The following is a 27,228-nucleotide window of genomic DNA, read 5'->3' as shown; positions in this document are numbered from 1 at the left end:
ATCTACTGCAAAGACAAATTACCAAAAGACACCATGCTCACTAGGGGACTGCCAGCTACAGCACCCTGACAGCAACTTAGGTAGGGCCCAGGTGCTGACAGATTTCCTTTTAGTGATAGAGGATGTGAATGCCATCTATTAGGGAGTAGGGAAAGCAAATGATATGCTGGGGTGTATAGCTAGAGGTATAACCAGTAGGAAGAGGGAGATTGTGATCCCGCTGTATAGAGCTCTGGTGAGGCCACATCTGGAATACTGTGTCCAGTTCTGGAGACCTCACCTAAAAAAGGACATTGATAAAAAGCAACGTAAGAAAATATTACTTAACTTAAAGAGTAGTAGATACTAGGAACAAACTTCCAGCAGATGTGATAAATCTACAATAACAGAATTTAAACACGCCTGGTATATACATACATCTATCCTAAGATAATAAGAAAGAAAATACTAAAAGGGCCGACTAGATGGACCCAGTGGTCTTTTTTCTGCCAACAATCTTCTATGTTTCTATGTTATTTGACAGATCTTAGTGGAAATTTAAAGTGTACCTGTCACTCCAACATCTCAGTTAACACTATGCAGTTTGCACACTGATGAGCAGACAAAAACAGGAAAGTGCAAAAGCAACCTAGAAGGGCTACCTCCTGTCGGATTGCATTGCACTCATCTCCTGTGGGTGTTTTAGGTTACAAACCCACTTGCCGGATCTGCAGCGAGTCTCCTTGCTGCGTTTTTGCAGGGAGACTCGCTGCAGATCCCGGCCCTATACTTTCAATAGCAGAGAAACTCGCAGCAGGGATGTACATCCCTGCTGCGATTTTGTCTGCAGCCCGCCCCATTAACCCCCCGGCCGCCAGACATTATACATTACCGGGTCCCCGTTCCTGCTTGCTTCGAGGCTCCCGGTGTCTTCACGGCCCGCCCGGCCAATCAGTGCGCTGCGGCGGGGCAGCGCACTGATTGGCCGGGCGGAACGTGCCGAGAGCCGCCGAAGCAAGCAGGAGCCGGGATCAGGTAATGTATATCCTGCCCGCCCCCCTGCAGCCCCGATCGCCCCCAGCCCCCGGCCGCACGATCGCCCCCAGCCCCCGGCCGCATGATCGCCTGCAGCCCCGCAGCCCCCGGCCGCATGATCGCCCGCAGCCCCCAGCCCCGCAGCCCCCAGCGGGCGATCGTGCGGCCGGGGGCTGCGATGCTGGGGGCGATTGTGCGGTCGGGGGCTGCAGGGCTGGGGGCGATCGTGCTGCCGGGGGCTGCGGGGCTGGGGGGCTGCGGGCGATCGTGCGGCCGGGGGCTGCGGGTGATCGTGCGGCTGGGGGCTGGGGGCGATTGTGCGGCCGGGGGCTGGGGGCGATCATGCGGCCGGGGGCTGCGGGGCTGGGGGCGATCGTGCGGTCGGGGGCTGCAGGGCTGGGGGTGATCGTGCGCCCGGGGGCTGGGGGCGATATATTTACCTGATCCCGGCTCCTGCTTGCTTCAGCGGCTCACGGCACGTTCCGCCTGGCCAATCAGTGCGCTGCCCCTATTAGCAGGCGCGCCGATCACTGCTCCCGCTAATTAGGACAGTTAAATGCAGATGTCATACAGGACAGCTGCATTTAAACTTTCTTTGCAGCCCCTTCCCTGGTGCCTAGTGGCAGGCTCTCCAGTATACTGGCCAGGCCGGGGTTCAGCGTCGGAATGATGCTGTCCGGGCTTGTCACTCCATCTATCTGGTCTGCAGCAGACCAGTATAATAGAGCACTGATCTGATGGATCAGTGCTCTATTATATACACAGCATTGATCTCAATGGGACATCAGTGCTGTGTATATAAAAGTCCCCCAGAGGGATCAGTGCTGTGTATATAGAAGTCCCCCAGGGGGCTTCTAATAACTGTATGTGAAAATAAGAAAAAGTGTTTTTATTAATAAAAAATCCCCTCCCTAATAAAAGTCTGAATCATCCCCCTTTTCCCATTTTATAAATAAAAAAAAATAATAAAATAAACATATTTGGTATTGCTGCATGCGTAATCGCCCGAACTGTTAAATCTTCACATTTCTGATCTTGCACGGTAAAAAGCGCAAGCGCAAAAAAACTCCTGGGTCCAAAATTGCGCATTTTTGGTCACATCAAATCTAGAAAAATTGTGATAAAAGCGATCAAAAAGTCGCATATATGCAAGTAAGGTACTGATAAAAAGTACACGTCGCAAAAAATGACACCTCACACAGCCCCATAGACCAAAGAATAAAAGTGCTATAAGGATGGGAATATTTTGTTTTTTTAAAAAGTTTTAATTTTTAAAAGCCGTCAAATACAAATGACAAATACAAAACCACCCCAAATAAGAAATATTGCGTTTTAATTTCAATTTCACCGCACATATAATTTTTTTCTGGTTTCGCAGCACATTTTATGCAAAAATTAAGTCTGCCATTGCAAAGTACAATTAGTGGCACAAAATAAAGGGCTCATGTGGGTCTGTAGGTGAAAAAATACAAGCGCTGTGGCCTTTAAACACGAGAAGAAAAAAAATGAAAAAATGAAAATTGGTCTGGGAGGGAAGGGGTTAATGATTAAATGGAGCATATGAGTCTTTTCCAATTACAGAATGTAAAGACTTTGGGGATCATTAATCAAAATGAACCCCAGACATACACCATAGAAAAAGGGAAGATTAGGCCCTTTTGGCATATGCCAGCTGTATCCCCTGACTGGCGCAAAGGCGATCAGGAGGTGTGGCTTCCTCTGCTAGTCAATTTATCATGATTTATGTCTGCTCACAGGCATAAATAATGGCACAAATCTAAACCAGCTCCCGAGCAGGAGTAGCTTTGTTGCGGAATGCTTGCTCCAGCCACAGGACCGGCCACATTAGTCGTACGCCTCATAGTAAATCTGTCTGAGAAGCTGGGGACAAGGCTTTATTTAAAAATGGCATAGTTGTACACAAATCTTTGTAAATGTCCCCCTTTCTCTATGAAGGAGGTATTCACATCCGAATATTAAAAAGATTCGTTACGAACTTTGCAAAAAGTTCGGTTTGTCACCGAACCGGACTTTGAGCAAGTTCGTAACGGATCTGGTTAAAATAACAATAACAAATAAAATCACAGAATAGACCAGGATACAAGGGATTATTACTCCTATAATCCTATATCCGGTCTTTCTGTGAATATCAAGATGTGTGATCTGAGGTCACCAAGTCCAAGACATTTTTAGCAAGTGATGCAAACATCTCTGGAGTGCATCTGGGAAAGCAGGGAAGCAGTTTTACAGGCAACGGTATTACCGGGGTTAGCGATCCCCGGCAATAATACTGCACGAAGTAATGGTTAATATTTAATTAATAAAACAAATTTTCGTTCTAAAAAAGCTTTTTTTCGTTGTTCAACAGCTTAATTAAAACAAATCAATGGTTTTGCAATTAAATATACTGTTAATAAAAATATTAAATATATAAATAAATGTGTAAAATAAGTAGGCTGGAATAGTGTGAATGTAGTTCTTCTATGGTCAAACAGATAATGTGGAATACAACTGATTATTTAATATATAGCTAAATACCAGAAAAATAAAAACACAATTAAAAACATATAAACAATAAAACAATGTCTAAAATTGCTAAATTCATATATTGCAAACATTTTCCGCAAATAGAACTAGCTTATATATAGGTTTGAGCCAAAGAATGAACTATTGGCAGGTCTCTAGACAGGTGAGTTACCCCTAGAACACAGCTTCAACATATTTGGGTTCAGAGATTCAACTATATCTGAGTGTTTCTTTCAAATATACTGTAAACTACCTAGAGAGGACTGATCTGCAATCAGTGACACTTGCTGACAGCTAAGCTAGCAGGAGGCTGGACAGCATTGATTATTCATGAAGAGATAAGGGAAGGAATGGTGATCTACTGCAAAGACAAATTACCAAAAGACACCATGCTCACTAGGGGACTGCCAGCTACAGCACCCTGACAGCAACTTAGGTAGGGCCCAGGTGCTGACAGATTTCCTTTTAGTGATAGAGGATGTGAATGCCATCTATTAGGGAGTAGGGAAAGCAAATGATATGCTGGGGTGTATAGCTAGAGGTATAACCAGTAGGAAGAGGGAGATTGTGATCCCGCTGTATAGAGCTCTGGTGAGGCCACATCTGGAATACTGTGTCCAGTTCTGGAGACCTCACCTAAAAAGGACATTGATAAAAAGCAACGTAAGAAAATATTACTTAACTTAAAGAGTAGTAGATACTAGGAACAAACTTCCAGCAGATGTGATAAATCTACAATAACAGAATTTAAACACGCCTGGGATAAACATATATCTATCCTAAGTTAATAAGAAAGAAAATACTAAAAGGGCCGACTAGATGGACCCAGTGGTCTTTTTTCTGCCAACAATCTTCTATGTTTCTATGTTATTTGACAGATCTTAGTGGAAATTTAAAGTGTACCTGTCACTCCAACATCTCAGTTAACACTATGCAGTTTGCACACTGATGAGCAGACAAAAACAGGAAAGTGCAAAAGCAACCTAGAAGGGCTACCTCCTGTCGGATTGCATTGCACTCATCTCCTGTGGGTGTTTTAGGTTACAAACCCACTTGCCGGATCTGCAGCAAGTCTCCTTGCTGCGTTTTTGCAGGGAGACTCGCTGCAGATCCCGGCCCTATACTTTCAATAGCAGAGAAACTCGCAGCAGGGATGTACATCCCTGCTGCGATTTTGTCTGCAGCCCGCCCCATTAACCCCCCGGCCGCCAGACATTATACATTACCGGGTCCCCGTTCCTGCTTGCTTCGAGGCTCCCGGTGTCTTCACGGCCCGCCCGGCCAATCAGTGCGCTGCGGCGGGGCAGCGCACTGATTGGCCGGGCGGAACGTGCCGAGAGCCGCCGAAGCAAGCAGGAGCCGGGATCAGGTAATGTATATCCTGCCCGCCCCCCTGCAGCCCCGATCGCCCCCAGCCCCCGGCCGCACGATCGCCCCCAGCCCCCGGCCGCATGATCGCCTGCAGCCCCGCAGCCCCCGGCCGCATGATCGCCCGCAGCCCCCAGCCCCGCAGCCCCCAGCGGGCGATCGTGCGGCCGGGGGCTGCGATGCTGGGGGCGATTGTGCGGTCGGGGGCTGCAGGGCTGGGGGCGATCGTGCTGCCGGGGGCTGCGGGGCTGGGGGGCTGCGGGCGATCGTGCGGCCGGGGGCTGCGGGTGATCGTGCGGCTGGGGGCTGGGGGCGATTGTGCGGCCGGGGGCTGGGGGCGATCATGCGGCCGGGGGCTGCGGGGCTGGGGGCGATCGTGCGGTCGGGGGCTGCAGGGCTGGGGGTGATCGTGCGCCCGGGGGCTGGGGGCGATATATTTACCTGATCCCGGCTCCTGCTTGCTTCAGCGGCTCACGGCACGTTCCGCCTGGCCAATCAGTGCGCTGCCCCTATTAGCAGGCGCGCCGATCACTGCTCCCGCTAATTAGGACAGTTAAATGCAGATGTCATACAGGACAGCTGCATTTAAACTTTCTTTGCAGCCCCTTCCCTGGTGCCTAGTGGCAGGCTCTCCAGTATACTGGCCAGGCCGGGGTTCAGCGTCGGAATGATGCTGTCCGGGCTTGTCACTCCATCTATCTGGTCTGCAGCAGACCAGTATAATAGAGCACTGATCTGATGGATCAGTGCTCTATTATATACACAGCATTGATCTCAATGGGACATCAGTGCTGTGTATATAAAAGTCCCCCAGAGGGATCAGTGCTGTGTATATAGAAGTCCCCCAGGGGGCTTCTAATAACTGTATGTGAAAATAAGAAAAAGTGTTTTTATTAATAAAAAATCCCCTCCCTAATAAAAGTCTGAATCATCCCCCTTTTCCCATTTTATAAATAAAAAAAAATAATAAAATAAACATATTTGGTATTGCTGCATGCGTAATCGCCCGAACTGTTAAATCTTCACATTTCTGATCTTGCACGGTAAAAAGCGCAAGCGCAAAAAAACTCCTGGGTCCAAAATTGCGCATTTTTGGTCACATCAAATCTAGAAAAATTGTGATAAAAGCGATCAAAAAGTCGCATATATGCAAGTAAGGTACTGATAAAAAGTACACAACGCAAAAAATGACACCTCACACAGCCCCATAGACCAAAGAATAAAAGTGCTATAAGGATGGGAATATTTTGTTTTTTTAAAAAGTTTTAATTTTTAAAAGCCGTCAAATACAAATGACAAATACAAAACCACCCCAAATAAGAAATATTGCGTTTTAATTTCAATTTCACCGCACATATAATTTTTTTCTGGTTTCGCAGCACATTTTATGCAAAAATTAAGTCTGCCATTGCAAAGTACAATTAGTGGCACAAAATAAAGGGCTCATGTGGGTCTGTAGGTGAAAAAATACAAGCGCTGTGGCCTTTAAACACGAGAAGAAAAAAAATGAAAAAATGAAAATTGGTCTGGGAGGGAAGGGGTTAATGATTAAATGGAGCATATGAGTCTTTTCCAATTACAGAATGTAAAGACTTTGGGGATCATTAATCAAAATGAACCCCAGACATACACCATAGAAAAAGGGAAGATTAGGCCCTTTTGGCATATGCCAGCTGTATCCCCTGACTGGCGCAAAGGCGATCAGGAGGTGTGGCTTCCTCTGCTAGTCAATTTATCATGATTTATGTCTGCTCACAGGCATAAATAATGGCACAAATCTAAACCAGCTCCCGAGCAGGAGTAGCTTTGTTGCGGAATGCTTGCTCCAGCCACAGGACCGGCCACATTAGTCGTACGCCTCATAGTAAATCTGTCTGAGAAGCTGGGGACAAGGCTTTATTTAAAAATGGCATAGTTGTACACAAATCTTTGTAAATGTCCCCCTTTCTCTATGAAGGAGGTATTCACATCCGAATATTAAAAAGATTCGTTACGAACTTTGCAAAAAGTTCGGTTTGTCACCGAACCGGACTTTGAGCAAGTTCGTAACGGATCTGGTTAAAATAACAATAACAAATAAAATCACAGAATAGACCAGGATACAAGGGATTATTACTCCTATAATCCTATATCCGGTCTTTCTGTGAATATCAAGATGTGTGATCTGAGGTCACCAAGTCCAAGACATTTTTAGCAAGTGATGCAAACATCTCTGGAGTGCATCTGGGAAAGCAGGGAAGCAGTTTTACAGGCAACGGTATTACCGGGGTTAGCGATCCCCGGCAATAATACTGCACGAAGTAATGGTTAATATTTAATTAATAAAACAAATTTTCGTTCTAAAAAAGCTTTTTTTCGTTGTTCAACAGCTTAATTAAAACAAATCAATGGTTTTGCAATTAAATATACTGTTAATAAAAATATTAAATATATAAATAAATGTGTAAAATAAGTAGGCTGGAATAGTGTGAATGTAGTTCTTCTATGGTCAAACAGATAATGTGGAATACAACTGATTATTTAATATATAGCTAAATACCAGAAAAATAAAAACACAATTAAAAACATATAAACAATAAAACAATGTCTAAAATTGCTAAATTCATATATTGCAAACATTTTCCGCAAATAGAACTAGCTTATATATAGGTTCATATAGGCCCTTTGCACAGCCGATAAAATAGGATGTATGGTCATCCCAAGTTCATTTAGCTGATATTTTTCTGATATTTGGTAGATATTGTATATCTAGTTCATTAACCCACGTTTGTATCGTTTTTGTAAATATCGTAGACTTTGTACTAGTTATATCTGATAGTTATTTCATGATTATTTACAATTGAATGAATTATAGACAATATAATCATGAATTTACAGTTATAAATATCCAGTCATGATGAAATATGGTTTAACGATCACAGACGCATAGCCATGAGTGTATATTTATGATAACACAAAGACTTACAAGGAAACGATAACATAAGAAAATTGACTATGTAAAAACAGACTAATCTACATGGAACAATGTAATGGGAAAACATGGAAGAGACACCCAGGGAGATCCTGAGCGACTACAGCATGAGCAGAATACTTTCACGAGCTCCTCACTCGGACAGTGTCCTTCTACTAGATGCTAAAAGCTGCCAGAGACCGAGTGAGAGGTGGATTATCCCACCACCGTCTATATATCATTTGTATCCGCAGAAACAGATACTATCCCCAACTACCAAAGTGCTGCCCCACTAGACTGAAATATGCTGTATTGGAACATCTAACATGACTGAAATATTGCACATATAACCACCAAATGGAGTCACACTAAACAATTGATGAAATAACTATCAGACATAACTAGTATAAACTACTACAAAGTCTACGATATTTACAAAAACAATACAATGTCTGGTATCAAACGTGGGTAAATAAACTAGATATACAATATCTACCAAATACGAGCAAAATATCAGCTAGATGAACTTGGGATAACCATACATCCTATTTTATCGGCTATCTTTGCAAAGGGCCCGGCACAGCCAGCCCAATTTGGCTCTATATATATGCAAGTTCCATCTGCTACAAATGGTTGCATTATATGAACCTATATATAAGCTAGTTCTATCTGCAGAAAATGTTTGCAATATATGAATTTAGCCATTTTAGACATTATTTTATTGTTTATATGTTTTTAATTATGTTTTTATTTTTCTGGTATTTAGCTATACACTCATCGGCCACTTTATTAGGTACACCTGTCCAACTGCATGTTACCACTTAATTTCTAATCAGCCAATCACATGGCGGCAACTCAGTGCATTTAGGCATGTAGACATGGTCAAGACAATCTCCTGCAGTTCAAACCGAGCATCAGTATGGGGAAGAAAGGTGATTTGAGGCCTTTGAACGTGGCATGGTTGTTGGTGCCAGAAGGGCTGGTCTGAGTATTTCAGAAACTGCTGATCTACTGGGATTTTCACGCACAACCATCTCTAGGGTTTACAGAGAATGGTCCGAAAAAGAAAAAACATCCAGTGAGCGGCAGTTCTGTGGGCGGAAATGCCTTGTTGATGCCAGAGGTCAGAGGAGAATGGGCAGACTGGTTCCAGCTGATAGAAAGGCAACAGTGACTCAAATAGCCAACCGTTACAACCAAGGTAGGCCGAAGAGCATCTCTGAACGCACAGTACGTCCAACTTTGAGGCAGATGGGCTACAGCAGCAGAAGACCACACCGGGTGCCACTCCGCTCAGCTAAGAACAGGAAACTGAGGCTACAATTTGCACAAGCTCATCGAAATTGGACAGTAGAAGATTGGAAAAACGTTGCCTGGTCTGATGAGTCTCGATTTCTGCTGCGAGATTCAGATGGTAGGGTCAGAATTTGGCGTCAACAACATGAAAGCATGGATCCATCCTGCCTTGTATCAAAGGTTCAGGCTGGTGGTGGTGGTGTCATGGTGTGGGGAATATTTTCTTGGCACTCTTTGGGCCCCTTGGTACCAATTGAGCATCATTGCAACGCCACAGCCTACCTGAGTATTGTTGCTGACCATGTCCATCCCTTTATGACCACAATGGACCCAACATCTGATGGCTACTTTCAGCAGGATAATGCGCCATGTCATAAAGCTAGAATCATCTCAGACTGGTTTCTTGAACATGACAATGAGGTCACTGTACTCCAATGGCCTCCACAGTCACCAGATCTCAATCCAATAGAGCATCTTTGGGATGTGGTGGAACGGGAGATTGGCATCATGGATGTGCAGCCGACAAATCTGCGGCAACTGTGTGATGTCATCATGTCAATATGGACCAAAATCTCTGAGGAAGCTTCCAGCACCTTGTTGTATCTATGCCACCAAGAATTGAGGCAGTTCTGAAGACAAAAGGGGGTCCAACCCGTTACTAGCATGGTGTGCCTAATAAAGTGGCCAGTGAGTGTATATTAAATAATGAATTGTATTCCCCATTATCTGTCTGACTATAGCAGAACTACATTCACACTATTCCACCAACTTCTAGAGAGCCTACTTATTTTACACATTTATTTATATATTTAATTTTTTTATTAACAGTATATTTAATTGCAAAAGCATTGATACGTTTTGAACAACGCTGTTGAACAACGAAAATAACTTTTTTAGAACGAAAATTTGTTTAATTAATTAAACTTACTTGGTGCCGTATTATTGCCGGAAATTTCTTTTACACTATTTTTGCACTTTGATTTTTTCCACTTTTTTCATTGTAATAGCAACTGCAACTAAACTAAACTATACCCTGTCAGACTCCCACTATTGTAGCTGCAATTATTCAGCCGTTATAGCAAGGTTCGTTTTATGTTCGGTTCGTATAAATCCGAACTTCGCGAAAGTTTGCTTATCCCTAGTATATGCAATGTGATCCTTCCACATGTACAATAAGTGATCTATCATATGGCTGGCAAGGTCCTGCACAGTGATATAATAGATAATAAAGTGCTAAGTGCACAATTAAAGTGTCACAGCACAAGAATCAATGAAATGAGTAAATGGTGTATAAAAATGAACCTACATAGTAGCATGAACGTAGCCTCACCAAACAAATAATGAAAGAGTATTTGGGTTTGAAATACATTGCCAGGTGTAAGAGGAAGAGCCATCCTGGCACAACCTTACCCCAATACGTTCCATCAGTCCATGACTGACTTGATCAGGACACCTGACGGAACGCGGGGGTAGGGTTTTGTCAGGACGGCTCTTCCTTACACCTGGCAATGTAATCCCAAACACTTTCATTATTTGTCTGGTGAGGCCACGTTCATGCTACTATGTACAGTAGGTTCATTTTTATACACTGTTCACTCATTTCATTCATATTTCTTGTGCTGTGACACTTTATTTGTGCACTTAGCACTTTATTATCCATTATATCGCTGTGTATGACCTCGCCAGCCATATGACAGATCACTCATTGTACATGTGGAAGGATCACATTGCATATACACACGTCTTTGGTTTTGAGGTGGGGATGGACCTTTATCCCCTTTGTTCTTTCTGTATACAGTATGCTTTTAGTCTGCATTCCTAAATAAAGATCATTGCTTTTTAATATTCGGATGTGCATACTGTGTATCTGTTTCAGGCTTTTTCTGGTATTGTGGTTGACAGAGTGAGAATCTATGACAAAACAATGTATGAGGGATTGTGACCCGGAGTGAAAGTGAATGCCAGTAGTTATATTCTTACTAATGGGATTGTGTGAAATCTCCCACCATGAATCAGACCGTATAAAATTGTTTTTTTGTTTTTTCAGGATCAAGAAAACTGTAAAGAATGTCAGCAGTTTTTCCCATGAACATGGATTTACATTTGAATTCGGAGTTGAGACTACTTTTGAGACAGGAATTCCTTTTCTTGTTGAAGAACAACTGACTGTCTCAATGAACATGAGCACCACCCACAATTGGAACTTTGAAACGGTTAATGAAACTGAGGTAAGTCACTGAGGTTACACTATAAAATACCTGGCTGGTCTTTGGGTAATTTATAATGGGGTAAACATGGATGTAAATGGCGTCTCATTCTTGGAGGTTCTTTATTATGCTACAAAGTTACCCAACTGGTTTTCCATCTGTAATTCGCACATGGAGGTCCGGACTGCAGGACACCTAGAGTGGTCCTGTAATGCTGGAGGGAGCGAGGACATATTACATGCAGTATAGACTGTAGTAGGGTGGACGGCTGTAGTCAGGTAGAAACTGGAGATATCGAGCTGAAGATGACATTGTAAGGTCATACAACTAGAGGAGAGCAAAACTACAGTATGAATCCAATCCACTTTGAAAATTGTAGTTCTGCATTCTAGGTGCCCCGATTCCCCGAGCTCTGGGATGACTTCTTTTGGTAGTCTGAGCTCTTGTAAAGTAGAACAACTGTTATCCAACAAAAAAAACTGCATATAGTTGCTTGAGACTTGGATTTGCTGCTACACACTGAAGGTTCTGTCATATAACTAACATTACCCAACAATGTGTCAAATACATATTTAAGAATAGAGCTGCGGAATAAAAGCTAAATGAGAAGCCGACCTCAATTACGAAAAAAAGGAACAGGAAACCTTTCTATTTCCAAGCTTGTCATAATCTTTGGTGATTTAAAAAGAGAGTCGGTCTCCTACCTCTGGCTTTTAGTAGACGTTTCAATGTGACTTGTCTTTAGAACCGTTCTCCTTGTTACTCTCAGTTGTCATCAAAATAATTTCCCCAAAAAAAGAATTCTTCAATTTCTTACTGTTTCTGATGACATTTACAAAAATACCAGATTTCTGGACAGTTCGGACTTTTGTTCTCTCTACTGACATAATAACACATGGTCACTAAGTTTCTTGTTGTCTTTCTCTTCTACAGTCCTCCTTTGAAACGGGCACAACTGTAGAGCTGGAGCCTGGTAATGCCGTTTGGGTGGTGTCCACAGTGAAACAAGCTCAAATGAATGTCCCCTACAAGGCGTTAGTCCGCACCATGTTTGGTTCTGAGGTTGAAATACGTGGAAAGTGGACAGGGGTCTCACATTTCCGCATATATTGTGAACAGAAAAAATTCGATAAGTAGACGATTACATGTCCCAGGATTTACCATTCCCAAATCAAAATGATTCATTTAGATAAAAAAAGATAAAAGGATAATTCTCATGATTACGCTTTGTCCAGATTGATGGAAACATCCATAAAATTAATTACTAAACAATCTACAAAATTCTGCTGCCGCCATGGAGGAGGAGGAGGCTAAAGAGACATGAATAAGAGAGTAGGATGGAGTAAAGGAGACATAGGTAAAGGATTGCTTCCTTCGGGGAGTCAGAGCAAGCGCTCAATCCAGCAATCATTCTTAGGAGGCTTGGAAAGCTGTAATATCACTATAGGGCTCAGACTAGAACCACTCAATCCAGTAGATGTCCACATAGAAGATAGGTTAGGCAGACCCCACACACTCTGATGTTCTCTCTAATACACGCTTAGATTTTTCTCCAATATTGAGTCTGATGCTTGAAGGACAAAGTGGAAGAATTCTCTATTATGACCGGATCACAGGGAAGAGACAGAGGACAGCCATCCAATCTCATAAATCTCGGGTACATAAACAGGAAAATAATAACTAACACTGATCCCATTGTATCGGACCTTTTGATAACAGATAATCTGGGATCTAAAGTTCTATAGAACCAGGTGGACGGATATCAGACAATAAAGGGTGTAGATAGCACTTCAGTAGAAAACAAATCTGTGGCTACAAAATGCAAAGATCTCCCAAGACATCTGTAGATTCCACAATAAATAGATTAGTCTTCTGCTGTAACCTCATCCATGTATCTCCCCGGATGGGATTCCTGCCCAGAACAGCTGAGATGCATTTGCTGCTTTGCTCTACTAATCAATTTACAATAAACTTTAGCTTCCATGCCCATTACGTCTTTGCTTTATATGTTATACATACGTAGATATATAGGTAGTAAGGCTGAAGAAAGAGTCCACAAGTTCAACCTACAGAAAACCTACTGTGTTGATCCAGAGGAAGGCAAAAACCATCATAAAGCTGAGATGCATTTGCTGCTTTGCTCTACTAATGAATTTCCAATAAACTTTAGATTTCATTGCACATTACGTCCTCGTGTTATATAAGATACTGTATGTGGCGGCTTTTGGTTATAACTTCTATGTGTATGGTGTATGATGGATGATCGCTGGTTATCCCAGTTACCTTACAGCTCTGGGGCCCCAGATTAGGGGAACATTTCTGTTCTGACTTGTATAAGCAATGTGGACTGGGGTAGTCTTTCTAGGTCAACACCTTTAAAGGGAAACTCTGAGCAGGTTAGACAAATCTCTATTGCAACAGAAGTCTGTTACCTTCATCTTCTGCACCATTTCCATGCAGTATGTAGTTTAATCTGGTGCCTATAAAGGTCGTTTGAAGCACCAGTGGTGGGGATACCGCCCCCAGAGCACCAATGCACCCCAATCTGGCCCGCCCCTTCTAATGATTATCAGTGGAGAAGCAGGCTGCGGAGGAACCAGATCGATGCTCTGGGGGTGGTAGCCCTGCCCAAGTGCTTGAAATGGCCTTACTACACCAAAATAAACTACAAACGACACGGGAACAGCATAGAGGATAAATGTAAGAGTATTTTCTTCATCCTCCGTGACCTGTATGCAATACGGAGCTTTCAGCAGGTTAGATTTGTCTAATCTAAGCTAAATGGTTTGAGTGATGCCGCTGCGTTAGCCCACTCTAGTGCGGGGGCCAGTGGGGGATTCCCTTGTGGGTCAATATGAGCTTGGAGGTAGGGGGTCAGCAGAGTCATCTTGTTATCATTAGAGGGTGGGGTCAGCAGAGTCATCTCATCATTAGAGGGTGGGGTCAGCAGAGTCATCTCGTTATCATTAGGGAGGGGTCAGCAGAGTCATCTTGTTATCATTAGAGGTAGGGGGTCAGCAGAGTCATCTCATTATCATTAGAGGGAGGGGTCAGCAGAGTCATCACAATATCATTAGGGAGGGGCCAGCAGAGTCATCTTGTTATCATTAGAGGGAGTGGTCAGCAGAGTCATCTCATCATTAGAGGGAGGGGTCAGCAGAGTCATCTCATTATCATTAGAGGGAGAAGTCAGCAGAGTCATCTCATTATCATTAGAGGGAGAAGTCAGCAGAGTCATCTCATTATCATTAGAGGGCGGGGTCAGCAGAGTCATCTCATTATCATTAAGAGTGAGAAGTCAGCAGAGTCATCTCATTATCATTAGAGGGCGGGGTCAGCAGAGTCTTCTAATTATCATTAGAGGGAGTGGTCAGCAGAGTCATTTCATTATCATTAGGGAGGGGCCAGCAGAGTCATCTCGTTATCATTAAAGTGTGAAGTCAGCAGAGTCATCTCATTATCATTAGAGGGCGAGGTCAGCAGAGTCATCTCATTATCATTAAAGTGTGAAGTCAGCAGAGTTATCTTATTATCATTAGAGGGAGTGGTCAGCAGAGTCATCTCATTATCATTAGAGGGAGTGGTCAGCAGAGTCATCTCATTATCATTAGGGAGGGGCCAGCAGAGTCATCTCATTATCATTAGAGGGAGGGGTCAGCAGAGTCATCTCATTATCATTAGAGGGAGAAGTCAGCAGAGTCATCTCATTATCATTAGAGGGCGGGGTCAGCAGAGTCATCTCATTATCATTAGGGAGGGGTCAGCAGAGTCATCACATTATCATTAGGGAGGGGCCAGCAGAGTCATCTCATTATCATTAGAGGGAGGGGTCAGTAGAGTCATCTCATTATCATTAGAGGAGGGGGCAGCAGTGATCTCATTATCATTAGAGGGCGGGGCCAGCAGTCATCTCATCATTAGGGAGGGGGCAGCAGAGTCATCTCATCATTAGAGGGCGGGGTCAGCAGAGTCTTCTAATTATCATTAGAGGGAGGGGTCAGCAGAGTGATCTCATTATCATTAGAGGGAGGGGTCAGCAGAGTCATCTCATTATCATTAGAGGAAGGGTCAGCAGTCATCTCATTATCATTAGAGGGCGGAGCCAGCAGAGTCATCTCATCATTAGGGAGGGGGCAGCAGAGTCATCTCATTATCATTAGAGGGAGGGGTCAGCAGAGTCATCTCATTATCATTAGAGGGAGAGGTCAGCAGAGTCATCTCATTATCATTAGGGAGTGGGGTCAGCAGAGTCATCTAATTATCATTAGAGGGTGGGGTCAGCAGAGTCATCTTATCATTAGGGAGTGGGGTCAGCAGAGGCATAAGGGAATTCCCCACTGGTTCCTGAGCTAGAGTGGGTCCATGCAGTGGTGTCGCTCAAAGCATTTGGCATGGCTCTACATCTTTAAGCTCTTCTTGCAGTATATATCTTCAGGGTTATAGCCTGTTCAGAAATTATTGTAAAAACAAGAAATGGAGAGGGGTCTGCCTATATAAAAAAAATCCTGCCCATTGTGAGAATAAATTTGATGATAATGTGGTAGAAATAAGGGGAGGGGCAAAGAATAATAAAATTCTTATAGGAGTGAGTTATAAATCTAAACTATAGTGGAAGAAGCCGAAAATTTCCTTATAAGATAAATAGATGCGGCAGCGAAGCAGGGGGAAGTCATTATTATGGGGGACTTTAACTACCCAAATATATACTGGAAAGAAGAAACCTGCAGCTCCAGCGAAGGAAGCGGATACTGGAAATAGTAAAAGATAATGACTTTTCCCAACTAGTACAGGAACCAACAAGAGGGGGGGCACTCCTGGACCTAATCTTAACCAATAGGCCAGACAGAATATCAAAAATAGAGGGTGGGGGGGTCACCTAGGTAATAGTGACCATAACATTGTAAGTTTTCATTGATCATTCAATAAAATGATTAGTAGGGGGGCAACAAGTACACAAGAGAAATGGGACATATTTAAGAGCATCCTGGATAGATCTTGTGAATGAAACATACTATATAGAAATAAATGCATTAGAAATAGGAAAAAACCAATGTGGTTAACTACAGCTGTTTGGGGGGCAATAAAGGATGATAAAAAAAGCGTTCAGACTTCTATAAGAAGTAGGTAGTGGGGAAGCATTGAACAACTAGATCTGCATTTCCAGAGAAATACATAGTGCTTGAAAAGAGGACCCCTTTAATAGTGACTTCCCTTTAAGAGAAACTTTAACCCTTGATACCCTCCCTTTAAGAGCGACTTTGGTACAGTCCCTTTGAAGACCAGCTTAAGCACTGACCCTTTAAGAGAGGCTTGGGTACCGTCCCTTTATGAGCGACTTGGGTACCGTCCCTTTAAGAGCGGCTTGGGTACTGTCCCTTTATGAGCGACTTGGGTACCGTTCCTTTAAGAGTGACTTATTTAATACCCCTTTAAGAGCAACTTGGGTACCGTCCCTTTAAGAGCGACTTGGGTATCATCCATTTAACAGCTACTTCGGTACTTATAATGGTAAAGACCATTGCTCGGTTACCATGACAATCTTACTCATGTCAGGGAGACAAAATCGTTAAGGACCTTCCATATATTACATCTTCTATTGGCCAATAGTGGACATGTGACTGTGGATGGTGTGATACATTACCTGACAAGACCTTAGAGTTCCTATTGGCTGCTATATTTCAGCTATTTGCATATGTGCTGTGATTGGCTGTTAGCGGTTAGTTTGGCCATTATTTCCAATGGAACATTATTTTCTATGGGAAATTGGGGGTCTTTAAACGTAAATTTCTTAAAAATGACGAATCCGATCGAAACCAAAAATAGATAGCACACCACACACCGCCGAGGGCTTCGAAACGCAGTTTTAACGGAGTCTGTGCGCAAAGCGGTTCGGGCTTTATTAATCGCAGAAAAATGGCTGGAAGAAGAAGAATACGGATTACAATATAATACTAGATTTGCATTTCCAGGAAAATACATAGTGCTTGAAAAGAGCGCCCCTTTACCAGTGACCTCCAGAGTGCCCCTTTACCAGTGACTTCCAGGGCGCCCCTTTACCAGTGACTTCCAGAGCGCCCCTTTACCAGTGACCTTTAGAGCGCCCCTTTACCAGTGACCTCCAGAGTGCCCCTTTACCAGTGACTCCCAGAGCGCCCGTTTACCAGTGACTTCCAGAGGGCCCCTTTACCAGTGACCTCCAGAGTGCCCCTTTACCAGTGACTTCCAGAGTGCCCCTTTACCAGTGACTTCCAGGGCGCCCCTTTACCAGTGACTTCCAGAGCGCCCCTTTACCAGTGACTTCCAGGGCGCCCCTTTACCAGTGACCTCCAGAGCGCCCCTTTACCAGTGACTTCCAGAGCGCCCCTTTACCAGTGACTTCCAGGGCGCCCCTTTACCAGTGACCTTTAGAGCGCCCCTTTACCAGTGACCTCCAGAGCGCCCCTTTACCAGTGACTTCCAGAGCGCCCCTTTACCAGTGACTTCCCTTTAAGAGAAACTTGGATCCCATTCCTTTAAGAGCGACATGGCTCCCGTCCCTATAAGAGTGACTTGGGTCCCGTCCCTTTAAAAGCTACATGGATCCCTTTAAGAGCTACATGGATCCCTTTAAGAGCGACTTGGATCCCTTTAAGAGCGACCTGGGTCCCTTAAAGGGACCCAGGTCGCTCTTAAAGGGACACAGGTCGCTCTTTAAAGCGAATCATTTCGCTCATAAAGGGACCCAAGTCGCTCTTAAAGGGACCCAGGTCGCTCTTAAAGGCACCCATTTTGCTCTTAAAGGGACATATTTCGCTCTTAAAGGGACCAAGGTCGCTCTTAAAGGGACCGATTTATCTCTTAAAGGGACATATTTCGCTCTTAAAGGGACCCATTTTGCTCTTAAAGGGACACATTTCGCTCTTAAAGGGACATATTTCGCTCTTAAACGGACCAAGGTCGCTCTTAAAGGGACCGATTTTGCTCTTAAAGGGACATATTTCGCTCTTAAAGGGACCAAGGTCGCTCTTAAAGGGACCCATTTTGCTCTTAAAGGGACCCAGGTTGCTCTTAAAGGGACATATTTCGCTCTTAAAGGGACCCATTTTGCTCTTAAAGGGACATATTTCGCTCTTAAAGGGACCCAGGTCGCTCTTAAAGGGACCCAGGTTGCTCTTAAAGGGACCGATTTTGCTCTTAAAGGGACCCATTTTGCTCTTAAAGGGACCCAGGTCGCTCTTAAAGGGACACAGGTCGCTCTTAAAGGGACCCATTTTGCTCTTAAAGGGACATATTTCGCTCTTAAAGGGACCAAGGTCGCTCTTAAAGGGACCGATTTATCTCTTAAAGGGACATATTTCGCTCTTAAAGGGACCCATTTTGCTCTTAAAGGGACACATTTCGCTCTTAAAGGGACATATTTCGCTCTTAAACGGACCAAGGTCGCTCTTAAAGGGACCGATTTTGCTCTTAAAGGGACATATTTCGCTCTTAAAGGGACCAAGGTCGCTCTTAAAGGGACCCATTTTGCTCTTAAAGGGACATATTTCGCTCTTAAAGGGACCCATTTTGCTCTTAAAGGGACATATTTCGCTCTTAAAGGGACCCAGGTCGCTCTTAAAGGGACCCAGGTTGCTCTTAAAGGGACCGATTTTGCTCTTAAAGGGTGCCATTTTGCTCTTAAAGGGACCCAGGTCGCTCTTAAAGGGACCCAGGTCGCTCTTAAAGGGACCCATTTTGCTCTTAAAGGGACACAGGTCGCTCTTAAAGGGACCCAAGTTGCTCTTAAAGGGACCCATTTTGCCCTTAAAGGGACATATTTCGCTCTTAAAGGGACATATTTCGCTCTTAAAGGGACCGATTTATCTCTTAAAGGGACATTTTTCGCTCTTAAAGGGACCCATTTTGCCCTTAAAGGGACACATTTAGCTCTTAAAGGGACATATTTCGCTCTTAAAGGGACCAAGGTCGCTCTTAAAGGGATCGATTTTGCTCTTAAAGGGACATATTTCGCTCTTAAAGGGACCCAGGTCGCTCTTAAAGGGACACAGGTCGCTCTTAAAGGGACCCAGGTTGCTCTTAAAGGGACCCATTTTGCCCTTAACCCCTTGCCGCAAAATGACGTTTGGTAGTTCCTGCAACATGACGTTTCCCAAACGTCATGTCTTCCCTGCCTCCCCCCGCTGTCCCTAGGTGAGATCGGGCAGCGGGAGGAGGCTATGTCACATAGCCTCCTCCCGCTGCCTCTGCCCGGAGGGGGAATCCACGAATCCACGGTGGGGGGAGATGAAATAAGTATTAATCAGACCTCAGATCAGTCCCCTAGTGGCCGATCTCTAACCCCCCCCTCCCCGGGCGGCCATCAGATCCAAGATGGCCGCCCCCATCGCTGCGAACAAACGATGTTTGTTCGCAGTGATGGAAATAAAAAAATGAATGAAAGCCCCATGCTCTCCGCCACCGGAGGTAGCGGAGAGCATGGGGCAGTGATCGGGGACCCCCCTGTGGGGTCCCGGAACAGGCGATCGGCGGTATATACTATATACCGCTGATCGCCTGTTCCCAGTGCTGCCCGGCACTTTTTATCCCCTGTCACCATAAACCATTGGTGACAGTGGATAAAAAGTGTCACCGTGCCCCCCCCAAGTCGCCCCCCACTCCCCCAGTCACCCCCGTCCCCTAGTCACCCCCCCTTCCCCACATACGTTACCTGATCCTGGAGCTCCGTCCTCCTCGACGTCCTGACTGCTTCTGATGTGCGCATGCGTGTCAGAAGCAGTTATTTCTGAAAATTTAAAGTGACAGAGACCAATTTGGTCTCTGTCACTAAACTATGATTACTGAGATAGAAAATATTACAGTAATCATAGTAATACAGTGAAAATGAAAGTGTAAAAAGCACAAGTGAAAAAGTGTAAATGTGAAAAAGTGAAAAACATACAAACAAAATAAAACACACTTTTTATTATAGTAATAATTGCGGCTTACTCCCAGATTACCCGTAACCACCGCAGGTGGCCCGTATCCGCCCCAGTTTGCCCGTAACCGCCGCAGGTTGCCCGTAAACACGCCAGATTATATGTAACCACCGCACGTTGCCCATAACCACCACATCTTGACCGTAACCACCCCAAATTGCCAGTGACCCCCTCCTAATTGCCCGTAACTACCGCACGCTGCCTCTGACCACCGCACATTGCCTCTGACCACCGCACATTGCCTCTGACCACCGCACGCTGCCCCTGACCACCGCACGCTGCCTCTGACCACCGCACCTTGCCATTGACCACCGCACGTTGCCATTGACCACCGCACGTTGCCTCTAATCACCGCACGTTGCCTCTAACCACCCCAAATTGCCAGTAACCACCCCACGTTGCCCGTTACCGCCCCATGTTGCCCGTTACCACCCCAGGTTGCCCATAACCACCCCAAGTTCCCCGTGACTACCCCACATTACCTGTTATCTCATTTTTTTATTGTATTTTAGTAACTGCGCTATTCTAATAACTGTTACTAGCTGCGGTTTTGCTCCAGCAAATTGGCGCTCCTTCCCTTCTGAGCCCTGCTGTGTGCCCATACAGTGGTTTATGCCCATATATGGGGTACCGTTGTACTCAGGAGAACCTGCGTTACAGATTTTGGGGTACGTTTTCTCTCCCATTACTCGTGAAATTGAGAAATTTTAAACTAAACCAACATTTTATTGGAAAAATTTGAGTTTTTAATTTTTACTGTCTTATTTTGAATACTTTCCTGTAATACCTGTGGGGTCAAACCGCTCACCGCACCCCAAGATGAATTTTTTGAGGGGTGTACTTTCCTAAATGGGTTGACTTTTGGGGGGGTTCTCTTCTGCGAACACTACAGGGGCACTGCAAACGCACCTGGCGCTCAGAAACTTCTTCAGAAAAATCTGCATTGAAAATGCTAATTGGCACACCCTTCCTTCTAAGCCCCGCTGGGTGCCCATACAGTGGTTCATGCTCACATATGGGGTACCGTTCTACTCAGGAGAACCTGCGTTACAAATTTTGGCATACTTTTTTTCTCACGTACCTTTTGAAAATGAGAAACTTTAATCTAAACATATATAATATTGGAAAATTTTAATTTTCGATTTTTTTACGGCCTAATTGTGAATACTTTCCTCCAACCACTGTAGGGTTAAAATGCTCATTATACCACTAGATTAATTCTTTAAGGTGTCTAGTTTCCAAAATGGGGTCACTTATGGGGGTTTTCAGGATAACAGACTTCTAAATCCATTTAAAAAAAGAACTGGTCCCTAAAAAAATCAGTTTTGGAAATTTCATGAAAATGTGATAATTTGCTGATACATTTCTAGGCCCCGTAACACCCTAAAAAAGTAAAATATGTTTCCCAAATTATGCCAGAATAAAGAAGACATATTGGTAATGTGATTTAGTAACTAATTTAGAGAATTTCAGAAGTTCATAAAATGCTAAATTTTCAAATTTTTCATGATATTTTGATGTTTTTCACAAAAAACACACAAAGTAGAGACTAAAATTTGCTACTAACATAAAGTGCCATATGTGACGAAAAAACAATCTCAGAATCGCTAGCATACGTTAAAGCATCACTGAACTATAAGCGCATAAAGTGAGACAGGTCAGATTTTGAAAAATTAGCCTGGTCATTAAGGCCAAAACAGGCTTTAGAGGCAAGAGGTTAAAGGGGCATATTTCGCTCTTAAAGGGACCAAGGTCGCTCTTAAAGGGACCGATTTTGCTCTTAAAGGGACATATTTCGCTCTAAAAGGGACATATTTTGCTCTTAAAGGGATTCATTTTGCTCTTAAAGGGGCCCAGGTAACTCTTTTAGGGGCCCAGGTCGCTCCTAAACGGACCCATTTCGCTCTTAAAGGGGCCCAGGTCGCTCTTAAAAAGGGACCCATTTTGCTCTTAAAGGGACATATTTCGCTCTTAACCCCTTAACGACATCGGGCGTAAATTTACGCCCTGATGCCGGTAAGGGAGTTCAGAGCCGGTCCCGGGTGCCGCGTGTAGCCCGGGACCGTAGGTATTAGCGGGCACGGTCCGATCGCCGTGCCCGCTAATACAGTAATCGGATGCAGCTGTCAAACATGACAGCTGCATCCGATTACCGGACGCAGCGTCATCCCTGGTGTCTAGTGGGGAGATCGCTCCTCCGGGATGTTATCCCGGAGGAGCGATCTCCGTAAATGAAGCCGGCCGGGGACCGCTCCAAGATGGCGCCGTCCCCGGCTCGGCACTCGTTTACTTCCGGCTGCAGCAGCCGGAAGTAAACGAGTGCCTATCTCATGGATCTCTGCAGCATATCTATGCTGCAGAGATCTCTATGAGAGATCAGATCACTTATACTAGAAGTCCCCCAGGGGGAATAACCCTAACCCCAGGAGGAATAACCCTAACCCCAGGGGGGAATAACCCTAACCCCAGGGGGAATAACCCTAACCCCAGGGGGGCTTCTAGTACATGTGTAAAAGTTTAAAAAAAAATGTCATTATTAGTAAAAAGCCCCCTCCCCTAATAAAAGTCTGAATCACCCCCTTTTCCCAGGTTATAAATAAAAGTAAATAAATAAATACATAAACAAACATGTTTGCTATCGCCGCGTGCGTAATCGCCCGAACTATTAATTAATCACATTCCTGATCTCGCACGGTAAATGGCGTCAGCGCAAAAAAATCCCAAAGTGCAAAATTGCGCATTTTTGGTCGCATCAAATCCAGAAAATTTGTAATAAAAAGCGATCAAAAAGTCGTATATGCGCAATCAAGGTACCGATAGAAAGAACACATCATGGCGCAAAAAATGACACCTGACACAGCCCCATAGACCAAAGGATAAAAGCGCTATAAGCCGGGGAATGGAGCGATTTTAAGTGACGTATATTTGTTGACAATGGTTTAAATTTTTTACAGGCCATCAGATACAATATAAGTTATACATGTTACATATCGTTTTAATCGTAACGACTTGAGGAACATGTATAACAAGTCAGTTTTACCCCAGGGCGAATGGCGTAAAAACACATTTCCCCCAAATAAACAAAATGCGGGTTTTTTTTCAATTTCACCACACATTGAATTTTTTTCTGGTTTCGCAGTGTACTTTATGCAAAAATTCAGCCGTCAATGCAAAGTACAATTAGTGACACAAAAAATAAGGGCTCATGTGGGTCTCTAGGTGGAAAAATGCAAGTGCTATGACCTTTTAAACACAAGGAGGAAAAACCGAAAACGCAAAAATCGAAATTTGCTCTGTCCTTAAAGGGTTAAAGGGACATATTTCGCTCTTAAAGGGACCAAGGTCGCTCTTAAAGGGACCGATTTATCTCTTAAAGGGACATATTTCGCTCTTAAAGGGACCCATTTTGCTCTTAAAGGGACACATTTAGCTCTTAAAGGGACATATTTCGCTCTTAAAGGGACCAAGGTCACTTTTAAAGGGACCGATTTATCTCTTAAAGGGACATATTTCGCTCTTAAAGGGACCCATTTTGCTCTTAAAGGGACACATTTAGCTCTTAAAGGGACACATTTAGCTCTTAAAGGGACACATTTCGCTCTTAAAGGGACCCAGGTCACTCTTAAAGGGACATATTTTGCTCTTAAAGGGACCAAGGTTGCTCTTAAAGGGACCGATTTTGCTCTTAAAGGGACATATTTTGCTCTTAAAGGGACCTATTTTGCTCTTAAAGGGACCCAGGTTGCTCTTAAAGGGACATATTTCGCTCTTAAAGAGACCCATTTTGCTCTTAAAGGGACATATTTCGCTCTTAAAGGGACATATTTCGCTCTTAAAGGGACCCATTTTGCTCTTAAAGGGACCCAGGTCGCTCTTAAAGGGACCCAGGTTGCTCTTAAAGGGACATATTTTGCTCTTACAGGGACCCAGGTTGCTCTTAAAGGGACATATTTTGCTCTTAAAGGGACCCATTTTGCTCTTAAAGGGACCCATTTCGCTCTTAAAGGGACACAGGTCGCTCTTAAAGGGACACAGGTTGCTCTTAAAGGGACCCATTTTGCCATTAAAGGAACATATTTCACTCTTAAAGGGACCAAAGTCGCTCTTAAAGGGACCGATTTTGCTCTTAAAGGGACATATTTCGCTCTTAAAGGGACATATTTCGCTCTTAAAGGGACCCATTTTGCTCTTAAAGGGACCCAGGTCGCTTTTAAAGGGACATATTTTGCTCTTAAAGGGACCCAGGTTGCTCTTAAAGGGACCCATTTTTCTCTTAAAGGGACATATTTTGCTCTTAAAGGGACCCAGGTTGCTCTTAAAGGGACCCATTTTGCTCTTAAAGGGACATATTTCGCTCTTAAAGGGACATATTTAGCTCGTAAAGGGACCAAGGTCGCTCTTAAAGGGACCGATTTTTGCTCTTAAAGGGACATATTTCTCTCTTAAAGGGACCCAGGTTGCTCTTAAAGGGACCCAGTTCGCTCTTAAAGGGACATATTTCGCTCTTATAGGGACCCAGGTCGCTCTTAAAGGGACCCAGGTTGCTCTTAAAGGGACATATTTCACTCTTAAAGAGACCCAGGTTGCTCTTTAAGAGCGAAATGGGTCTCTTTAAGAGTGAAATATTTCCTTTAAAGGGACCCAGATCACTCTTAAAGGGTCCCATTTAGCTCTTAAAGGGACCCAGGTCGCTCTTAAAGGGACATATTTCGCTCTTAAAGGGACCCATTTACCCCCTCAAGGGACCCAGGTCGCTCTTAAAGGGACCCGGGTCGCTCTTACAGGTACTTAGTTCGCTCTTAAAGGGACCCATTTAGAGCGGCTTGGGTACCGTTCCTTTAAGAGCGGCTTGGGTACCGTCCCTTTAAGAGCAGCTTGGATCCCGTACCTGCTACATGGCTGCCTCAGCTCTGCTATTTTACTGACTGACCTCTGCTACTTATAATGGTAAAGATCATTGCTCGGTTACCATGACAATCTTACTCATGTCAGGGAGACAAAATGGTTAAGGACCTTCCATATATTACATCTTCTATTGGCCAATAGTGGACATGTGACTGTGGATGGTGTGATACAATGCATGACAAGACCTTAGAGTTCCTATTGGCTGCTATATTTCAGCTATTTGCATATGTGCTGTGATTGGCTGTCAGCAGTTAGAGTGTGGCCATTATTTGCAATGGGCCATTATTTTCTATGGGAAATTTGGGGTCTTTAAATGTAAATTTCTTAAAAACGACAAATCCGATCGAAACGAAAAATAGATAACACACCACACACCGCCGAGGGCTTCGAAACGCAGTTTGAACGGAGTCTGTGCGCAAAGCGGTTCGGGCTGTATTACGCGCAGAAAAATGGCTGGAAGAAGAAGAAGAAGAAGAAGAAGAAGAAGAAGAAGAAGAATACGGATTACAATATAGGGATCAAGCACTATAACTAGACTAATACCCTAGTAATAGACCTTTGAGGAGAGATAAAAACTAATCTAGGATTTCTATATAAAGTCTAATGTGCTATAGAACCAGGTGGACGGTTATCAGTAGATGCTGGAGGACCTGAGGTCCTAGTAAATGCAAAGATCTCATAGGACAGCAGCAGGGGCGTAGCTAGGATTCACAGGGCCCCATAGCAAAAAAACTGTAAGGGGCTCCCCTCCCCTATGCACAACACAAAGCACTGGGCATATATATATATATATATATATATATATATATATACACAGTACCTCTAGTGCGCATAATTTTACTCCATTATGTGATTTTATATGTTATATCAATAAAGTGATTTGTATTGTCGAAAGATTGGTTGTGACCCTTTTTTTGTAGAATTTGATATATATAGGCTCGGTGATGTGGCCAAAAAAATAAAACCTCTTGTGGCCAGAGTCAAAATTCTGCCTGCAGCTCCAAAAATGACTGGCAGAGCAGAGAGCCAATGGCTGCTTGTTCTGTCAGTCCACTGTTTTTAACTATTAAGAGCCCATTAGGAGCTCTTATGGTTAAATGCATACATGCAGGAGCAAACTACTTTCTTAACCCCTCCCTAATGTACTGCAATGTGTAAGTGACCCAAAGTTCAGAAGAAAAGGAGATATCTGCTTTACTGCTCATTCACTGATAACCCCTGACCTCTGCAAGGAGCCCTGCACATTTTGCTACTTGACTGCTGCAAGCAGAGAACAAAGGTCAGATAGGTCAGGGGTTATCAGTGCAGTGATGCAGTGATCTCTTTGCCTTCTGCTTGTTAACCCTTTTTTTGTATGTTGCAGCATGTAAGTAAACATTTGGTCACTTACACACTGCAGTACATAAGGGGTTAAGCAGAAGGACACAAGACGCTCTTATCCCCTCCCCCCGGGCTCCCTCTGCTGCATGGGCCCCATAGCAGCTACCTACCCTGCCTCTATGGTAGCTACGCCACTGGTACACAGTCTTTCACATATTCATCCTATGTGTGAGATGGGCTTAAGCGATCTTAAAACAATCGCAATAACAATGTTTTCAAATGCTTTATCTTTACGTCTAAACGCTGATTGTTATCAAAATCAAAATTGATTGCCTCAAAATCGTTTAACGATTGATTGGCCGAATTATCGCTCCATGTAAAAGGACCATTAGGGTCCTATTGGATGAAGCGATTTTTAACAATTAAAGAGGACCTGTCACCCCCGTGCTGGGGTGACAGGCTCCCGGCCCCCGCTTGAGCACCCTATACTCACCTGATCCCGCCGGGTCCCGCTTCCTGAGCCGGTCGGGTGACTGAGATATCAGCGCCCAAAGCCCGGCGCGCGCTCTCCTCAGATGAGTCCAACGCTCATAGAGAATGACAGGCAAGTCCGACGCTCTGTCATTCTCTATGAGCGTTGGACTCATCTGAGGAGAGCGTGCGACGGGCTTGGGGCGCTGATATCTGA

The sequence above is a fragment of the Dendropsophus ebraccatus genome, chromosome 7, assembly GCF_027789765.1.
Source record: "Dendropsophus ebraccatus isolate aDenEbr1 chromosome 7, aDenEbr1.pat, whole genome shotgun sequence".
NCBI lineage: Eukaryota > Metazoa > Chordata > Amphibia > Anura > Hylidae > Dendropsophus > Dendropsophus ebraccatus.
Note: the sequence above shows the minus strand (reverse complement) of the source record.